The sequence below is a fragment of the Lactuca sativa genome, chromosome 4 (assembly GCF_002870075.4).
Source record: "Lactuca sativa cultivar Salinas chromosome 4, Lsat_Salinas_v11, whole genome shotgun sequence".
Taxonomy (NCBI): domain Eukaryota; kingdom Viridiplantae; phylum Streptophyta; class Magnoliopsida; order Asterales; family Asteraceae; genus Lactuca; species Lactuca sativa.
In genome coordinates, this window is record NC_056626.2 from 63149203 (window position 1) to 63170113 (window position 20911).

At 34.3% G+C, this 20911-nt stretch overlaps 1 long non-coding RNA gene across 1 annotated transcript; it reads left to right on the forward strand.

Annotated features, from left to right (window-relative positions):
• Nucleotides 1–342: 342 nt before the first annotated feature.
• LOC111885668 (uncharacterized) lies at nucleotides 343–1559 on the forward strand. The gene is made up of 3 exons (XR_002848170.3): nucleotides 343–750; nucleotides 1121–1178; nucleotides 1382–1559. It is a non-coding gene; the product is annotated as an uncharacterized LOC111885668 (long non-coding RNA).
• Nucleotides 1560–20911: the final 19352 nt, after the last annotated feature.

The following is a 20911-nucleotide window of genomic DNA, read 5'->3' on the forward strand; positions in this document are numbered from 1 at the left end:
GCTGCCAAAATTGCACAAATATTTTAAGCCAAAATAAAATTAAAATTTTTCATATAAACAGGAATATATATATATATATATATATATATATATATATATATATATATATATATATATATATATATATATATATATATATATATATATATAAAAGTTCAAGTATTTAAAGTAATTATTATGTTATTGTATGAATAAATATAGATCAATCATTTCAAAAGGATAAATATGTAATCTTACATTTAATTAATTATGGTAAATATATAAATCAATAATATTCCTTTAATTTAGGAATATCAGTTTTAAAACTCAATTTCTAGTATATATCCTCACGTCCGTCTCTTCCCTATTCTCTTCTATTCATCGTCGCCCCCAACCTTTTCCCTCTCATCTCCCTCCCGTACACACTCCTATGCCATCGACTCCGGCAAATTCAGGTAAAGGGTAAAGGGTAAAGGGTGGCTTGGATTTGTAACCGGTCGGTAGTAAGAGGGATGATGGCTGGTTGTCCAATCGTGGTACGTATTTCCACTTGTTGCTTTCTCATATACGGTGGTTCAAGCAAATATGAGCTTGTAATTGATGTGGATAGTTATAGTTGTTTGATTAATAATCACGATATATGTTAATTATGATTGGATATTTATGGTGTTAACAACACAACTTGGATTTGGTGGTGTTTCGGTGGATCTTCTGGCGACTGTGGCTTCTTTCCCCAACCCCGACGACAAGATCAGAAGCACCAGCATGAAGGTAATAAATAATCTAGGTGATCCATTTCACCATTTGTTGCTTTAGACTTTATGTCGGTGTTGATAATGTTTGATACAGCAGCTCGTTAATCGATCAATTAAGTCAAGTTTTGTGACTTTGATTACTGGATCTATTATTTGGGGATTTGGAAATTGTGATATTAGTGATGCTTTTTGCATTTTGTATGTATGCAATTAATAGATTATTTTTTAGTGAAATCCACAGCAATTGCAGAATTTGCAGTACAAACTTATCCATAATCACTAACATTCAACAGTCTATCTAATCTTATTACCACTGCTTTCCTTGTAAACAAGGTGTAATATTTTTGGTGAATTGAGAATTTGTTCTGATTGTCTAATTTTTACAGGAAATTTAAAGTTGTTTTGATGCACACCAAGCGCTCGCTAAAATGCTTCAACTGAATGGTATTTCTTTGTTTATAGTATTCTATCAGAAAAGAATGTTTTTTATGATAATCATGAACATATTTTGTTATAATTACATGAATTAATATAATTATTGGTAAATGAATTCCAATTCTATTAGAATGGAATCACGAATTCCAATTAAGTTGGAATAGAATATGAATATTTTCTCACTAATTTATTCATTGGATTTGTTTCCACAGAAGCTGATGTTTGAAGAACGGACCACGAAATTTGAACGACGTCTCTTAACAACATTATTCTTTTAGACTGTATTAGTGTCTTTGTTCGATTTTGATGTTTTTTTCCAGATTTGAAAGTTTTTTTTTTATTTTTATTCTTTAACAATAAAATGTAATTCTTAGCAATTATTACATGTATTCTATAACAATTAATGTAATTTTCTTTTAATTCTTCAATTGATGGTTCGAGAATTTTGTTATTCTACAAGAAATTTTTAAAGTCATTATCAAGAAATATGTTCAACAATATTTTTATTATTTTATGGTTTAAGAATATTTTTATTTTTTAACATACTCAAACATATTCTGTCAGAATGTCCGAATTAAAAACTTTATAATTCGTAAAATCAGATTTTTAAAATTACTAGAATCTATGATCCCTTAAAATATTCAAATTTCCTTTATTAAATATGTATTTGTTGACTAAAATACCCTTCTAGTTAAATTAGATGGTATTTTTCAATTATATTTAATTCAATAATATGTATTAATCACTTTCTTAAAATAAGTAAAATGATTGCCCACATTTATGCATACAATAACACAATAATTACTTTGAATATAATAACCTAAACCGATATATATATATATATATATATATATATATATATATATATACACACACACATACACACACACACTAGCCGTTTACCCGCGCCAATCGATGGGTGTGACAATGGTGGTTGAATGCTGAAAGATGAATTAAACCCTAGAAATAGAAACGTCAGCGATTTATATCCAAGATTTGTGAACATAAATTGCGAGATTTGGGAAAATACGAAGATAAGGAGTGAACCGGGTCAAGAGATTTGACCTTTTCAACTGTTGACCATATATACTCTACTCTTTTTGTAATGCATAAATTGATTGTACAAATGCATTGTATGTTTGTACAACTTAAAATTCAGCATTTGACCAAAAATGCTTTTTAAGGTAATTAATATATATATATATATATATATATATATATATATATATATATATATATATATATATATATATATATATATATATATATATATATATATATATATAGGGGCGAGATCGGTTGAGAACTCATGGTTTCCCGAGAACATGAAAACTAAAGGTGGAGCGTTAGATCAAAATTAACTCATTAAGGTCATGACTGTAATCTTACTGATCTCATGTAATGTTTATTTTTTGTGTTATTGAACACAATTACCATAATAAATCAAATTTCAGATATTTTTTTAAAAATAAATTTTAATTTTTTTAAAGAATGGAGATTTTTTATTTTTTTTCAGAAAACATTCATTTTTAAAAAAAAAAAATTGGAAAAAAATAATTTTTTAAAAAAACTGTAATTTTTTCAATAATATAAAAACTACAATTCCTTAAAAAATCTGCTTTAAAAAAATAACAAAAAAAAACTGCATTTTTTTCAAGAAAAATTGTATTTTTTTTTAAATACTGTAATTTTTTCAAAAAAAAATTTACAACTTTTTTCAAGAAAACTGCAATTTAAAAAAACAAATTTAAAAAAAAAAAAAAACTACGATTTTTGTAAAAAAAACTGCATTTTTTTTTTCAAAAAATACTGCAATTTTAAAAAAAACACAACTGCATTTTTTTATAAAAATATGCAATTTTTTCAGAAAAAACTCCAATTAAAAAAAACCTAGAAGATTTAAAAAAAAAACCCTAATTTTCGTAACAAAAAAATCAACGTTTTAGATCCATATATGCATATTTTTTCAAATGCATATATTCATATTTCTTATACTATAATATTCATAGGTAAATCATAAAAAATCTTACTTTATTAATCAATCTATAAACATAATAGTACAATTATTTTATTTGACACAAAATAAAATACATAAAAAAATATTACAAAGATTCACAGTGTTATCATTTTTTCATATAAACATTTCCATATTTTCTTCAATTTCAAATTTTCCACAAATTCTTTCAAATCTACAAGAAAATAAAAAATTTATTAATGCAAGAACACTCACAAAAATACATATGTATATATAATGTGATATTCATATGCAATTATATAATGTGATATTCATATGTGATTATATCTTTTAAGATTCAAATGTGAAATTCACAAGAAAATAAAAACGGATAACACTCACACAAAATGCATGTGTGCATATAGACGTAATTCATATTTGATTCACTCGTGACTTACATATGAATTACATGTGATTCATATGTGAATTACATATGATTTATATGTGAATTACATGCGATTTATATGTGAATCACATGTGATTTATATGCGAATCACATGTAATTAATATTTGATTCATTTGTGAATTACATTTATATGTGAGTCACATGTGATTTATATGTGAATCACATGTAATTCATATTTCATATGTGACTCACTTGTGAATTACATGTGATTCATATGTGAATTATATGTGATTTATATGTGAATCACATGTGATTTATATGTGAATTACATGTGATTTATATGTGAATCACATGTAATTCATATGTGATTCACTTGTGAATTGCATGTGATTCTATGTAAAATACATATGAATCGCATATGAATTTACTTGTGATTTACATGTGAATTACATGTAATTCATATGTGGATCAATTGTGATTTACTTGTGAATTACATGTGATTCATATGTGAATCACATATGAATCGCATGTAACTCACATGTGATTCACTTGTGATTTACATTTGATTTACATGTGAATCACATGTAATTCATATGTGGATCACTTGTGATTTACTTGTGAATTACATGTGGTTCATATGTAAATTACATATGAAGCACATGTAACTCATATGTGATTTAATTGTGATTTACATATGAATTACATGTAATTCATACATGATTCTCATGTGATTTACATGTGAATTTAAGGGTAGTAAATAGGTAAATTAAAGATTGGAAAATTGTTATGATTAGAATACTGAAAATATAGATATGTAAATTCAAGATTGGAATTGGAATTGATATTGGAATGTGAAATTTTGGTTGGTCGGAATGGAATTCAATACTAAAAGTGAAATCTTTATTCATATGTACATATTTTTTGTTTATTGTAAATGCATAAAACTAAATTTTTTTTCTTTTTATTTATTTCAATATATGTAATGAGAGCATTTTAGTCTTTAATAAAAAAGAAAAAATGAAAATAATGAGTACCTTTGATGGAAGCATTCATGGCCATGAAAGTCTGTTCCACATTGGTGGAATCTTTTGAACTGGTTTGTAGGAAAGGAATTCCAAGTTCAATTCACTAGAAACAAAGAACAAAAAAATTGAATTTAGAAATTACTTTTTTTTTGTGTTTTTTCTATAGTGAAGATGAAGAATAAATAAATTAAAAAAGATTTTGAATATTATTTGTAGCAATCTGAAGTCTGCATTTGTAGTTAAGTACGAAAGTAGTACAATTTAGGTAGTAGATATCGACCTTTTTAACAACATGCCAAATTGCCAATATAGATTTATTTGCTAATGGTTACATGCATTAGACTAAACCATCAACAATTGGGGGAAAAGTGTTTAAAAACTGTTGAAAGGTCCATATGACCAAATATCTATAGTGAACATGTAATAAGAAACTCTAGTGACAAATGAACAATGTAAATAAGCTACGTGAACATAGAAGCCCAACAAAACCCCTGGTAAACACTTGTAGCATTAATACAGATCCTCAATGGAATTAGTCATGTGAAGTATAGCCTTTCTTTCATTTGTGTTGAATTAAAAGATAAAGCAAAATTAAAGAAGAAAAAGAAGAAGAAGATGATGATGATAAAGAAGAAGAAGAAGTATGTGATGTGGCACCTGAATTGGTGAAAAATGTTGAATGGCATGTTTGGGACATGAATGACCTCTGAATTGAAGGGATTTCCAACTCAAGCTGTTGAGCACGTACAAGTAGACCATGGCACCTTGTAGCTGTTGCCGTTACTTCTTCATGCAACTCTTGGAAAATCTCAGTAGCAAATCTTCAGAATTGGATGCAAGCTTTTGTTAGACTTGTAACATAATATCAAATGTCATTACATCAAAAGATAGAATTCTATTGTAAAAGCTTTAAAGAATCATCAGGGTTGCAGTTATTTATGGAATACCTACTGTGATATGTCATAAGGGGTGCAAATGATTGTTGACTAATTAGGGTTTCCATTGTACATGCCTCTAAAATGTGAAGTTATGAAACAAAAGACATTCATTATCATTCATTGTGAAGTTGCTACCAACCAATCTAGAATCCCCAACCTCCATAATAACCCTAATGTTGATTCAGTTAAGCAACATACAAGCATCCATTAAATTGTTACCCAATTTTAATTTCAATGAGTGTCTAAATGCAATTCTATGTCAAAACTGCACGTTACTCACCAAATGTCTTTCATCATTCTGATTCTGAAAAATATTTAAATCCTAAAACACACACATCCTAACTTAGTTATCAAACCTTGATGTAGATTCCATTACCAAACAATTACAGAGTGTAAAATCCTAAAGTTGAAAAATTATATCAGAAGTTGTTTTGTTTTGATAGATTTGCAGAATTTCAACCTATTAGGCATCAATCATTCGCTCAAATTGTAATTGATCATTGGTTCGCTAGTTAGCTCAATTATCAAGGCATGAGATCGATATCACAAAATTAGTTAGCAATTGAATTAAAGAATTCATGATGTCGAATTACTATTAAAGCGCATTTAGTTCATCTTCAAACTCAAATTACCACCCCTGGTTTTAAAGAACATATTAACCCCTCGGAATTGGAGGCAAAATGAGTTCTAAATTCTAATTTCGAGATAATTGCGCTATAATCCAAAATTCAATACCTATAAAATGTAATGCTAACAAATGTAATAATAAACGTAGAGGAGGAGGGAAGAAAGTACTGACTCTGCTAGGTCACCGAGTTGACGGAGAAGGCCAACGAGACTGGCCATGGCAACACCTTCAAGCAAAGCTTCAAGATCATCTTTATCTGCTGCTTTATAGAGCTATTGATCAGCCAAACTGTACACATTTCTCATTTGATATCTATCTATCGACATTTCTTCATATTTCCATAAAGGAGCTTCGCACAATCTCGATCTCTATCTACGCACATACTGTTGGATTAATGTCTAAGTCCATAACTATAATTGGTGAGACTTGACCCGACCCGGCATGGTCCATTTGGGTTGCATGGCGTCATGCATTTGAATAGACTATAATGAGAGAAATAACACTTAAGGTTTGTTAATATATTATAAGTTGTAATATATTAATAAGATTATTTAATTAGTATTGATCAAGAATTAATCTAGGATTAATTAAGTGATCAAAAGAAGACTAATTAAATATATGGGTTGATTGTGTAAATCATCCATACTCATATAGTGGGCTAATGCTTCATGGATTGTCAAGTTGGGCTAAAACCCACAAGATGATCCATGGATTCTCCATGGTATATTTGAACCTATGGATCCAAGGAAATGGAAAGCCATGACAATTAGGGTTCACCCTAATTGTCACTAACTATATAAGCATCTTATTATTGACAAAATCGGCACTAGAGTATATGTGAAAGGGCTAGCCGATTTTTATGAAGTGTGGATTTCTCTCTAATCTATTCCAAGTGTATTTGGTGTTGTGTGAACCATTTGAGGTGTCACACTTGGGGCACTAGGCACTCAAGCTTCATGAAGACATTCTACATCAAAGAGGTATGTAATTCTAACTTGAAATATTCATATGAATCAATGTTATTATGCTAGTTAGGATGAATACCTTGGAAAGTTCATATATGCATGTATAATAGAGTAAACATAGATCCAAGGTATTTAGGGTTGCATGTACACTTAGGAGTGTTATAATGCTTAAAACCCAACAGTGGTATCAGAGCCTAGGGCCATTTTCGATTATACTTGATGCAAACAGATTTTTCGAAGCCAAGAATCTGTTAGGATCTGAAACTCGACGAGTTCTGGAGGAAAAATCGACGAGTTCTGGAGGAAAACTCGACGAGTTCATGTATTAGAGCATGAACTCGATGAGTTCCATGAAGAACTCGACGAGTTTGTCTCCCAGAATGCATATCTTCGTGCTTTTTGGCTGGAATTGGACTAGGAACGTTACCAAAAGTTGTTTTTGGACTTATAAACTTGTTTTTGATGTGGTAATGTTCATGCTAATCCAATTTCAAAGATAATTGTCAATATATTCATGTTTTGTATTAGTTTAAAAGTTATGCTAATTACATGAAAAAGTTTGATGTGAATTATCTTTGTTCATATGAGTTGCTTAGATTAATAGATAAGTTAATTGATTATGTGTTTTCAATCCATTTTAATCTAAAAGATGATTTTAAAATGTGTTTGTGTAACTTGTCCTCAAGTTACATGAAAGGTCACATTCAAGTTTCTTAAAACTCATAAAGATGGCAAAGGTTACAAAATGAAGAGTCTTGTCCTCATTAAATGGTTTTATGACTCCATAACTTGTCCTCAAGTTATGGAGGTTCAAGAGTCACTTCATTAAGTAATAAAATGTGTAACCTTAATTAATTCCATAAGTTACAAAATAAAGAAAAGTTACATTCTTTTATTAGTTTAAAGTCTTCCATTACTTGTCCTCAAGTTATGGAACTTGAAGAGTCTTTTAATTAAAACTACTTTAAACACATATGTTATGGAATTAATTAGTTTTGAATAGTTTCAAATCTTGCCCTCAAGTTTTGGAATTTGAAAAGTTTTCACTTATGAATACTTTAATTCCAAGTTAGCCCTTAGAATTTTAAAAGTTAAAATTCAACACTTATACTTTATAATATTATAAGTTAATAATATATATATATATATATATATATATATATATATATATATAAGAGTAAAATCAGTCTTACCGTTAGTAGGCCTCATTCACGAAGCCGGTCTATACGCGGGGGGGGGGGGGGGGGGGGGGTATAAGGTTATTACCTATAAAATGGCAGTTTAATGGGTGTCCACTCTCACCCACCGCTTCCTTGACCGGTGGAGGGTCGTTAGTCGAACGGGTAGGACAAGGACTAGAATTCTCCCTTAATTAAAAGTATTAATGATAAATACTAAGTAACTAAACCTTTTATAAATACCCAATCTTATTTACTTAGTAAAATGTGAATAAGGTGCTAATCCATGAAATTACACTTTGCACTTTGTTTAAGTCGGTTAGTGGAGCATGTGTGGTTAACCGGCACACTAACTCGTATTTAACAAGGTAGGTAAGGGGTAACTTAATGTTTATCATAGTATCGATGAAGCGTGTGTGGTTAACCGGCACATCGATTGAGGGGTAAACACTTAAGAGTACCAAGTAATTTGCATGGTTACTTCACACCTTGTTTTGTGATCCTTGGCATCCCAGTCACAAAACCTGAAGGGCACACTCGAGATTGAAACATGCCATTGAAAAGTTGAATGAATCTCAAAAGAATCCAGGAGTTTCAAAACCAATTAAAACCTAATAATACATTTCATTTATCTTGGTGGAAATTGGTGAATCGTCATTCACCTACCTTCAAATATTTTATAGCTTGGACTACGACATCTCTCTTCCAAGTTATAAATGTATTGTGTTGGGTCCTAGCCATAATATTTCATATTGGGTGTTATATTAAGGACTTTAAATCAAATATCTTGAATATCTCCCAAAAGATGTCTGGTTTAGACATTTATGATCTTCCCAAATCTCTTGAAACAAGCTTTCCTAAATGAAGATGATGTCCCATGGAAATCATACTTCCTTCACCTCCTCCAATTATTCTCCCTAACCCACAAGTTCTTGAAAAGTTTAAGGTCACTCAAGCCCTATTGGCAAGCAAAGGTCTATGTGTGATCACATCTTGGAGATGTAGTCACATATTGACAAGCCAGGAGAGTTGGGTGTCAAAGTCTAGAGGAAGTTGATGATCAATCACTTTCTAAGTCACAAAGTGAGTTCCTTTGGGACTCCTATGAAACAGACTATGAAAAGACCCTTAATGATCTTATCTGTTTGCTAAGATCAACTTCCTAAAACTTTATGGACATTGACAATGATGACATTGGATATCTAGTAAAGCTCTCTCTTCCCAATGGAAAGGGATCGGCCATAGTCAAATCGGTTGACCAAATGGTAAAGAGAGAGGCTAAGTCTGTGATAGTCCCATGTACCATTACCAAAGGGTCCATTTGTTACAATTGCCTAAGGAAGGGGCACTGTTTGCGAAGCTGCCAAATTTACCTAAGGATGTTAAAGTCAATAAGTTTGACTCTACTTCAGGTAAAGTCCATTGTCTAACTCTATTAAGTTCCTACTTGGAGCTTCTTATTACATGATGTGACTGGGTCACATGTTGGTGGTTAAGAATTAAAGGAAAAGAGTAGAAACTTAAAAGAAGTATATGCAGATTCTGATCGGAAGATGGATTTCACTCGTTGGTTCGGTGATCAGAATTTTTGGGCTGTTACTTAAGAGTTATGATAGATATTGCTTAGGAAAAGATAACAACAAGTTTTCATATGGATTGTAAGGATAATTTTTTCCGCAAAGTTTTAAAATAAATGGAAATTTTTTGATTTTATTTATTTTATGTATCCTTACAATGGCGTTTGTGGAAAATTGTTGCTTATAAGATTCCATTGATAGCAATATTGGAAAGTCAATTTGATTCTTTCATTTGTGGTAATGTATAAATTTACCAAATAAGGAAAGATTCTCATCACCCAATGTTTCGATTAGATCGAGACTTGGAATCATGCAAGTTGTATAGCATGATGGATGAGAACTTTCGAGCATTGGAAAATTTAAGACTAAATACTTGTTCACATTGATGTGTGAGTCAAGTAAAGGACTAAGGGATCAAGTACACATTCTTGTGCACTGGTTAAGTTCACCACAAAAAATCGATAAGACTATTCGTCATAATTTACTATAGCTCAGTAAATATGGTTATACTTACAAGCTTAAGTGTAATTCTAAGACATTGGAAAAGGTTCCAATGTATGATAGAGCGAATAAGAAGAATCAACTTAGGCAGAAAGATAAAAGTTTCTAAAATCTGAAAAGATGGGAGAGTACTTTAGTATCATGTTTTAAGACCATATTAATGATTTTGAGACCTTATCACAATTCATCCTCTAAGTGGATTCTAATAGTTAAGAAGAGAAGTTATGAATTGTTGAAGTGGTTAAATCAAGAAGATGATTCATACTTCGTTCTAAAAACAATTCTTAGAGTTATACTCTAAAATTGTAACTTGAGTGACATGACTTTAAGAAGGTTTAAAACACTTGTCTAATGTAAGAGTAAAAATTTTCTACTCTTGTACATTTGAAATTGGTAAGTTGTGATGTTTTGGGTAAAACAAAGACCAACTAAGGCCAATTGTGTGAAGTGTTTGTCTTGATTAGAATCCACACTATCTCTTGAATATCTGACAAGAAAGTTTTATATGTCAAGAGGACAGTGGGAGTCTTAAAGGTCTTGAAAGTCTCAAGAACTAATCAAGAATAAAACCTGAACTTCTTTACTAGCACACGACTTAAGGTTTATAACCTATCGTGTTGACATATTCTGTGCCCATTCCAATTAAATTTGGCTTTGCATATGTGTTCTTAGAGTTCTAAATTGGTTGCACATCAACTTGGAAGCAATGGCGGGCCCTTGAGCTGCCATATGACAAGAAATTAAGACTGAGTTCAGTCCATATGAGTTTGGATTTGTCATTATCCTTGTCTTGTGACTATGGCTTTGACAATTCACATGGATAAGAACACATACACCATTAAATCTAAGTGTCATAAGGTTTCTCTCCGATTCATGAAAATGATGGTGAGAAAACACTTTCACTAAGTAGATTTTAGCTAGATAGTAATTGTGATATTTGCATTCTCAGAGTCGTTAGTGGAGCATGTGTGGTTAACCGGCACACTAACATGGACTTGTGAGAAGCGGCAAAGGTCTAAACAATCGAGACTATGATTACGACATCCCTTTTCATAGTTCTTAAAATTGTTTAGACACTCCTGTGAGCTATCTAAGATAAGGTGTATGATATTGATAAAGTTTTATCAAAGCAATCTAGTATCAGAAATTTGAACTTTGGTAAGAAAGACAATAAAGTATTGATTTCTAGAAGTCCAGCTGATTTCTGAGTACATGTCAAAGCTAGTGGGAGCATAAGTGTTATGCTAATAATCATCATGTTATTGGGAGCATGATAATTATGATAAAGGTTGCAAGTTAGCAATGTTAATTATAGAACACAAAAGGTTTCAATTGGGAAAAAGTTGTTTTTCTATAATTAAGGGAGAGGAAATTATACTTCATCTCAAATCTAAAAGCTTAGATTGAGGTTTTAATCGTATTTAGTCAAGGATATATATATATATATATATATATATATATATATATATATATATATATATATATATGAATTTCATGTTGGAATGGCTCAACATAAGGAAATTCTATATATGGGTCCATTATTTGCGTTCTAAAATTCGATTATGATTACGACATCCCTTTTCATAATTTGAATTATGAGAACTTGGCAAATTGAAATGGAAATATTATAGCAAAAGACTGGTTTAGTCTTTATGTGAGACATCATGAATCGTGTCCTATATGCTTCGGATATAGGATCGATTACATGTGCTATATTCATCCTTTCTAAAATTTTCCAAATGTCTGGGGCATTAAGAAGGGAAAAGGTCTAGAACTGGATATGACTAAAAGGATTAAACAATTGTTGAGGACAATCTAAGGTTTACCAAAGATTGGTTGCTCAAGGACAGTTGGAAGTATAATGTTAATTGTTAGAAGGACCATATTGACATATTCTGTAAGGAGGCAACTCTTGTTCAGAAGTGATAGTCAAAATGGAATATGGAAATGTTTCAAAGTTAGAAATTATTCAATCTGTGTAAGATTAGAAAACCTTAATGCAAGAAGGATGTTTCATGGATTTGATCTCCTTTGGAATGCTCTGTAATGTTTGTTGTCAAGTCTTTGTGACCTTGTGCATAATCATTACAAGAGGATCAATGCATATAAGTTTAGAATCTAACAGATTTCAGTAAATGGCATGAATTTGGAATTCTTGCATTTGCAGTAAGGATTTGGGACTGTGAAATGAGAATCATTGGAGTTATGTTCAGTTGGTCTATTTCGTAAAGTAAAGATCATAGACAAACATAGTATGCATACTTGGTGTGTGGCATGACTAGTGTTTAGAAAACATAGTGTAGATGCTTGGAGATTGGGACAAATATTGAGAATAAAGTTGATAGCCGAAACAGTATGCAATGAATAATGTGTAATCATATGGTAAAAAATAAAAGGTGTTTTATTTATATTCATAAGTTCTGAGACCATATTGGATTCAATTATTCTTGTGTTTCATTTTGCATGTTTTGACTTCCAAAATAACTAGGTCGTTCTTCCTGATTGACTAAGTTATTCAAACCATCCATAATCGGTCATATGTTGGAAGTAGATATGAATTAAGACTGTCTTGGGTTGGCTTGTAGAGGTCTAAGTTGTTGGAAAAAGTGGTGCTACAACACTCATGAGTGCTCATAAGTTCTGAGTATTGGATTCAACCCGTGCTCATTGGAATCACTTCATGGATTTTATCACGAGTGATCATGAGACGATAATGTCTTATATTATTCAAACCTAGAGATCTGATTTGTTAATATGAGTTGGTTTGTGACATCCCCATATTTCTCGGCCAAAAAAGACAGATTTAATTTATGCTTTTTAAAATAAAATCTGAGAAATCTTTTTAAAAGATGTTGCGGAATAGGTCCCCAAACAACATATGATAAAAGTTTATCAAAACCCTTCATTAAGAAGGTATATATTTTCCATATATATATATATATATATATATATATATATATATATATATATATATATATATATATATATATATATATATATATATATATATATATATATATATATATATATCAAAACCTCAGGATGTCATGTTCCGATACAGATCAAAAGCATAAACAAGACATTATAAGCCTTTCAACAGTTATTTACAACTACTGGCCTATAATCCAAAAATCTCTCGTCGTCCTCCGACTATGCTCGGGGTCCACTACCTGTAATCATAAAAACTGAGTGGGTCAGGCTTGGGAGCCTGGTGAGCATATAGGGTTTTCAACCCACAATAATAATATACTTATTAAGTTCACCAATCAACAATAACCCTGATTACCCATTCCCGTTGTCCTCACTTTACGTCCCTAAACACCTATCACAAAGGACCTAGCCTAAGGATTATCATCGGGATGGACACTACTGCTAAGGGGTTTCCTCAGCCATACATGTCCTTAAGGCAACCATGAGGGGGATGGAGTACGCCAATGAACATTTAATTCATCAACACCTACAAGTTGCGAACCTGCTAGTGTTCCACTGGACTATCTAGAAAGTCTGTGGTCGTCATCTATACTCCGCTAGATGACTACAACAACAACAACAACAACAACATCGAGGCCTCTCACCTTTTTAACACACATCAACTATTTCATCTACCCATGTGCTACCCAACATATTTTGTAGATAAAAAGCATATACAGTTTAAAACTTGTATAAAACATCAATTCAACAGTCACCTCAAATAAACAATTAACATATTTACACATAACACATATTTCAAGGTAAATACTTCATATCTATGTGTAAATTGAAAGTAACTACACACTCACGTATTTTGGTGAAAATCGGGCAGCAAGTCGTTTCCTAAAACGATCGTTTCTAATAAAACCGGGAGTTTTATTGAGAAACCGGGCTCTGCAAAAGTCGGGCTTCGAAACCGAAAAGATAAATTTTCCGGGCTTCTCGGGCACTTCGTGGAGTATTCCGGGCTTTACAATCGATATCGGGGCTTTGCGGCATGTTTAGATGAAGAAAATATGAATAAAGGGGCTAAATATGGCAATTTCTTAAAAATATCCGAGAAGGCTCGCAGCCTTCTATTTATAGGGTTAAGCTTCTGATCAAACGGTCAAGAGGAAGCCACGCCTCGCAGATCCGAGGGCTTGCAGGGAAGGCTCGCACGTGGCTGCACATGGCTCGCACATGGTCTGCACATGCGAGGGGCTCGCTGGCGGCTTGTGATTGGACCGAGGTCTAGGGTCCGAAGTAGGGGGGTTCGTGGCATGCTGCGAGGGTTCGGACATGTGCTAAGAGGGTACGTGTCGCACCGCTATTGGACCACTTCGGATTAGGCCATGTGCTGGGATGAATCAGCAGCTCGAGTGACTCAGCAGCTCGGATGACTCAGCAGGACACGTGGCACTTTTTCAGCGAGGGTGACGTGGAATTTCGTGACTATGCGAATTTTCTCGATTTTCGCGACAAAACTTCTAAAATCCATAACTTTTGCATACGAGCTCCGTTTTTGACGTTCTTTATATGCACGCGTAGCTAAAATTACGCTCTACAACTTCCGTTTAGACTTCGTTGGCTAATTTTGAATTTAAATTTTATATTATTATTTTTAACAGACCGGGACAGGAAATCCGTTAAAAATTCATAACTTCTTCCTCCGACGTCCGTTTTCGTCAGACTTTTTACTGTTGTGATCCTAATGACGAGACCTTCAATTCTCGTTTAGGTTGTTTCGGCTAAAAATCGCTCGATCTAAAATTCGAGTTTTTAGTTGTCTACTGCTAAGCTGAAACTTCGAAAAATCATAACTTCCTCATACGAAGTCAGATTTGGGCGTTCTTTTTATCGAACTTCTCGGTTTAACGAATACTACGACTTTATTTTACATTACTAAGGCTAAAAATTAGTTTATCAAAAACTCACTTTTTACGACATTCAGCACCGTGCCGGTTTTGTCGCGAAACTTCGACAGGTCATAACTTCTTCGTTATAACTCGGATTTATGTATTCTTTATATCCCCGAAATCCTTGTTTCGACCACTATAACTTTATGTAAAGATATCGGGCTTATCTCACACTTTAATTTTGACGCTTATTTTTATTCTTAATTAATTAAGCCCTAATAATTAAGCATAAAACACATAATTCACATAATATTCACATAATTCCTTTTCATTTCTTCAAAATGAGTTACAAAGGTTAACCTAGACTATCAACTCAATATAAATGCCTAGGCTAGAAACACGAGTGTTACAATTCTCTACCCCTTAGGATGATTCCGTCCCCGGAATCACGTATCACCAAACAACTGCGGGTAGCGACTTATCATGTCACTCTCCGTTTCCCAAGTGAGATTTGGTCCATTCGTATGTTTCCAGCGCACAAGCACTAAATCGACCATCTTGCGTCGTAACTTCATAGTCTTACGGTCAACGATTGCCTCAGGTTCTTCGATCAACCTCTTGTTTTCATCCAACCTTAACTCAGAAATCGGAATTATGTCGGGCACATCTCCCGTGAACTTTCTCAAATAACACACATGAAAGGTGTTATGAATACCCTCTAGTTCTTCCGGTAACTCTAGCTTGTAAGCTTGATTTTTGATCCTCTGAAGAACTTTAAATGGTCCAATAAACCTTGGACTCAACTTCCCTCTCTTACCAAATCTTATAAGTCCATTCCACGGTGAGAGTTTAAGTAAAACCGAATCTCCAACATCGAAGGATATCGGTTGTCTTTTCTTGTCAGCATAACTCTTTTGTCGATCTTGAGCAGCTAACATCCTTTCCCTTATCACTTTCAACTTTTCAGCAGTCTCATGGACTATTTCAGGTCCCATAAACTGCGTTCGACACTTCTCCCCATACAAAGAGTGATAAGGTGCCATCTTGATGCTCGAGTGGAACTATTATTATAGGAGAATTCTACTAGAGGTAAGTGTTCATCCCAATTACCTTGGAATTCTAGGGTACATGCTCTCAGCATATCCTCCAATGTTTGAATCGTTCGTTCACTCTGACCATCGATTTGTGGATGGTAAGTTGTACTCAAACACACCTTGGTACCCAATTCCTCTTGTAGACTCCTCCAAAACCTTGATGTAAAACGGCTATCACGATCGGACATAATCGTTAACGGAACACCGTGAAGCCTCATAATTTCCTTCACGTAAGAATTCGCAAGTTTATCCATAGACCATTTCTCTTTGGCTGCTATGAAATGCGCACTCTTAGTGAAGCGATCAACGACCACCTAAATCATGTCGTGACCGTTCCTTGTTCTGGGTAGTTTAGTCACAAAATCCATGGTGATGTCTTCCCATTTACCCATGGGTACGGGTAAAGGTTCTAAACTCCCATACGGGTTCTGATGTTGTGCCTTAACCCTAGCACAAGTTACACACTTGGCCACATACTTAGCAACATCGAGCTTCATCGTCGGCCACCAATAATAGGGCTTTAAATCCCTATACATTTTTCTACTGCTCGGATGAATCGAGTACATGGTCTTGTGAGCTTCTTCCATCAGAAGATCTTTTATTCCGCCCGTTTTAGGTACCCAAATCCTATCTTGGAATACCCTCAACCCTTGGTTGTTTGTACCGAATACTAACGTTTTGCCCAAACGTTCTTCCTTTCAGTCATTTTTCTCTAAAGCTTCCTCTTGAGCTTTCTTTATACTTTCCACAGTTGTCGAGACAACTTCAATTCTCAACACTCTTGGCCTTTTCTTTTCAAGGTTCACCTTCCGACTGAGAGCATCGGCAACCACATTTGCTTTACCAGGGTGGTAAAGTATTTCACAGTCGTAGTCCTTGAGTAACTCTAGCCAGCGTCGTTGCCTCATGTTCAATTCCTTTTTATTAAAGAGATATTGGAGACTCTTATGATCAGTGAAAAGTTTACACTTTGTGCCATAAAGATAATGCCTCCATATCTTTAAGGCAAATACTACTGCTGCCAACTCCAGATCATGAGTGGGGTAGTTCTTTTCATGCTCCTTCAATTGCCTCGATGCATACGCGATCACTTTATCCCTTTGGTTCAGAACACAACCTAACCCAACTCCAGATGCATCGCTATAAACTGTGAAGTCATCAACTCCTTCAGGCAATGAAAGAATCGGTGCTTCACACAATCTCTTCTTCAACTTCTCAAAGGCTTCCTTATGCTTCTCATTCCAAGCATAAGTAGCTCCTTTGTGGGTCAAAGTTGTTAATGGAGTAGCAATTGAAGAAAAGCCTTGGATAAACCTTCAGTAGTATCCAGCTAATCCTAAAAGGATTTGAATCTCCGTAGGACTTTTTGGTTGTTCCCACTTCATTACAGCTTCAATCTTTGCTGGGTCAACCATTATTCCTTCTTGGTTAACCACATGACCTAAAAATTGGAATTCTTGAATCCAAAATTCACATTTGGAGAACTTTGCATACAACTTCTCCTTTTTTAGGACTTCTAGCACTTCACATAGATGCTTTTCATGTTCCTGCTTGCTTTTCGAATAAATCAAGATGTCGTCTATGAATACTATCATGGATTTATCTAAGAATGGTTTACAAACCCTATTCATCAAATCCATGAAAGCTGTTGGGGCATTTGTTAGTCCGAACGACATAACCAAAAATTCATAGTGTCCATATCTCATTCTAAACGCAGTCTTTTCGATATCATGCTCTCTCACCTTTAGTTGATGGTATCCCGACCTAAGATCAATCTTCGAGAAATAGCTCGAACCCTGCAACTGGTCGAACAGGTCATCGATCCTTGGCAACGGGTACTTGTTCTTTATCATCGCTTTGTTCAGCTCTCTGTAATCGATGCACATTCTCATGCTTCCGTCTTTCTTCTTTACAAATAACACAGGGGTTCCCCAGGGCGACGAACTAGGTCGAATGAAACCTTTGTCCATTAACTCCTGAAGTTGTGTCATAAGTTCTTTCATTTCGGTTGGCGCTAATCGATAAGGTGCTTTTGCTATCGGCGTCGTTCCTGGTAACAAGTCGATACGAAATTCTACTTGTCGATTAGGGGGCAATCCGGGAAGATCTTCGAGAAAGACTTCCGGATACTCACACACCACCGGAATATCCTGCACCTCCTTCTTTTCCATCTTAGCATCGATAACGAACGCTAGATATGATGTACATCCCTTTGCCAAACACTTTCTGGCTTTCATTAGGGAAATGATTTCATAATTTACTCTACGTTTGTCTCCATACACCATAAACGACTCTTTCCCTGGCGGGTTTACTTTTACTATCTTCTTTCTACATAGTATTTCTGCATCGTTGCCGCTAAGCCAATCCATTCCTAAAACTATGTCGAATCCATTTAACTCGATAGGCAATAATTCCTCTTGGAACTTATTCCCATCCAAGTCAATGAGGATGTTTTTCATACGATGGCTAACAGGTACAAACTTGCCACTAGCAATCTTGACTATTATAGCATTAACTAGCATATCTACAGGCAAAGCTAGCTTTCTACCAAATTCATGCGATATAAAGGAGTAATTGGCTCCAGAATCAAACAAAATTTGGGCAGGCAATTCATTTACGAGAAAGGTACCTGAAGCAACATCGACTTCTTCTTTCGCAGCTTCGAGCGTCATCTGAAAGGCTCTCGCCTTCGGCTTTGGTGGTAGATTGGGTTTTGCTGCGTCCTTCTTCTTCGGGCAATCCCTCAAAATATGTCCTTCTTCATTGCACCCAAAACATACGTTCTTATTGAAGGTGCATTCATTGGCATAATGCCCAGGCTTTCCATATTTGTAACAAGTGACTTCCACGCTGCACTTCCCAGCATGTTTCTTCCTACACTTGTCACACCACTTAACTTCGCTTCCTCCTCCAAACTTTCTCGAACCAGTCTTCGAGAATTTTTTCTTTTTATTGGAATCTGAAGTTCCTTCAAACTTTCTCTTTTCGCCAACTTCAACCTTGCTGGCGGCTCTCCCTTTTATCATATCTTCAATAGACTTGGCTGCCCAAATAGCTGCCTCCAAAGTAAGTGTCTGACGTACTGGCACCGCGTACTCCCATGTAAGTCCCTTTGCATACCTGTCTATTTTTGCCAACTCATCTGGGACAATATGCAAAGCAAACTCTATTTTGTCTGTGAAGTTATTCGTATATTCGTCAACGGTCATACTCCCCTTCTGCAACGTTAGAAATTGGTGTTATAACTCAAGTACGTTTTGGGCCAAGCAGTACTTGCGCTTGAAGTGCACTAAGAACTCTGCCCAAGTTAATTGTAGTGGCTCATTAGGGCTTAGGGTTTTCCCCAAAGTGTTCCACCAACGAGCAACACTACCCTTGAACTAACGTACTGCAAAGGTAGTTTGTAACTTGCCTTGGCAATCACAAGTCATGAAAGCCAACTCCATTTCCGAGATCCAGTCCATTACTCCAACAGGGTCTTCTTTTCCATTGAAGGTCGATGGCTTGCAAGTCATAAATTCCTTATACTTGCACCCATTTCTCTCCATTCTACCCTCGTGGTTATTCCTCCCAACCACAAGCGGTTCACTATGACCAACCGATCTACTGTTGTTCCCTTCTTCAGATCGATCGTCATTTAGTTCACGTTGTTCAACAGGAACTAAAGGTTCATCCCTGTCGTTCAGCAACATTTGCCTCAATTCCTCCCTCTGTTCAGCCAACATGGTCTGAATCATAGTTCGTACTCCAGCCATGGTGATGGGTTCGGGTGCAGCTCCTACTATAGGCACATGTTCCACCACTTGGGGTTGAGATTCTTGGTTTCTGTTTGCATTTCCAGCTCCACTCCTAGTTTTTGCCATTACAATCTATATACCGAATAAGGCGAATTTAGGTCTTTATCCTTGTTAGACATGTCAATTCCCTTATCACTCCGAAAAGTTTACATGTTAGTTCTAATCTCGTATTCCTACGCTTAGAATCCTACACACATAAGGTTTCCAAATCCGGTCGGCAACAGACCATAGATCCGAACAAATAATGGCACACATGGCAAACACATAGCATTTAGCACATAAGGGCATTTTAGGCATCTTCCCTAAAATAAACTAGTGCTCGTGTCTAAAATATGGTAGACACTCATCTCACAATCATCACTTAGCATTCTAAGTTCAAGTCTAGAAATTCTACAATTTCTTAGTTCGCTTAAACTAATGCTCTGATACCAAATGTGACATCCCCATATTTCTCGGCCAGAAAAGACTGATTTAATTAATGCTTTTTAAAATAAAATCAGAGAAATCTTTTTAAAAGATGTTGCGGAATTGGTCCCCAAACAACATATGATAAAAGTTTATCAAAACCCTTCATTAAGAAGGTATATATTTTCCATATATATATATATATATATATATATATATATATATATATATATATATATATATATATATATATATATATCAAAACCTCGGGATGTCATGTTCCAATACAGATCAAAAGCATAAACAAGACATTATAAGCCTTTCAACAGTTATTTACAACTACTGGCCTATAATCCAAAAATCTCTCGTCGTCCTCCGACTATGCTCGGGGTCCACTACCTGTAATCATAAAAACTGAGTGGGTCAGGCTTGGGAGCCTGGTGAGCATATAGGGTTTTCAACCCAC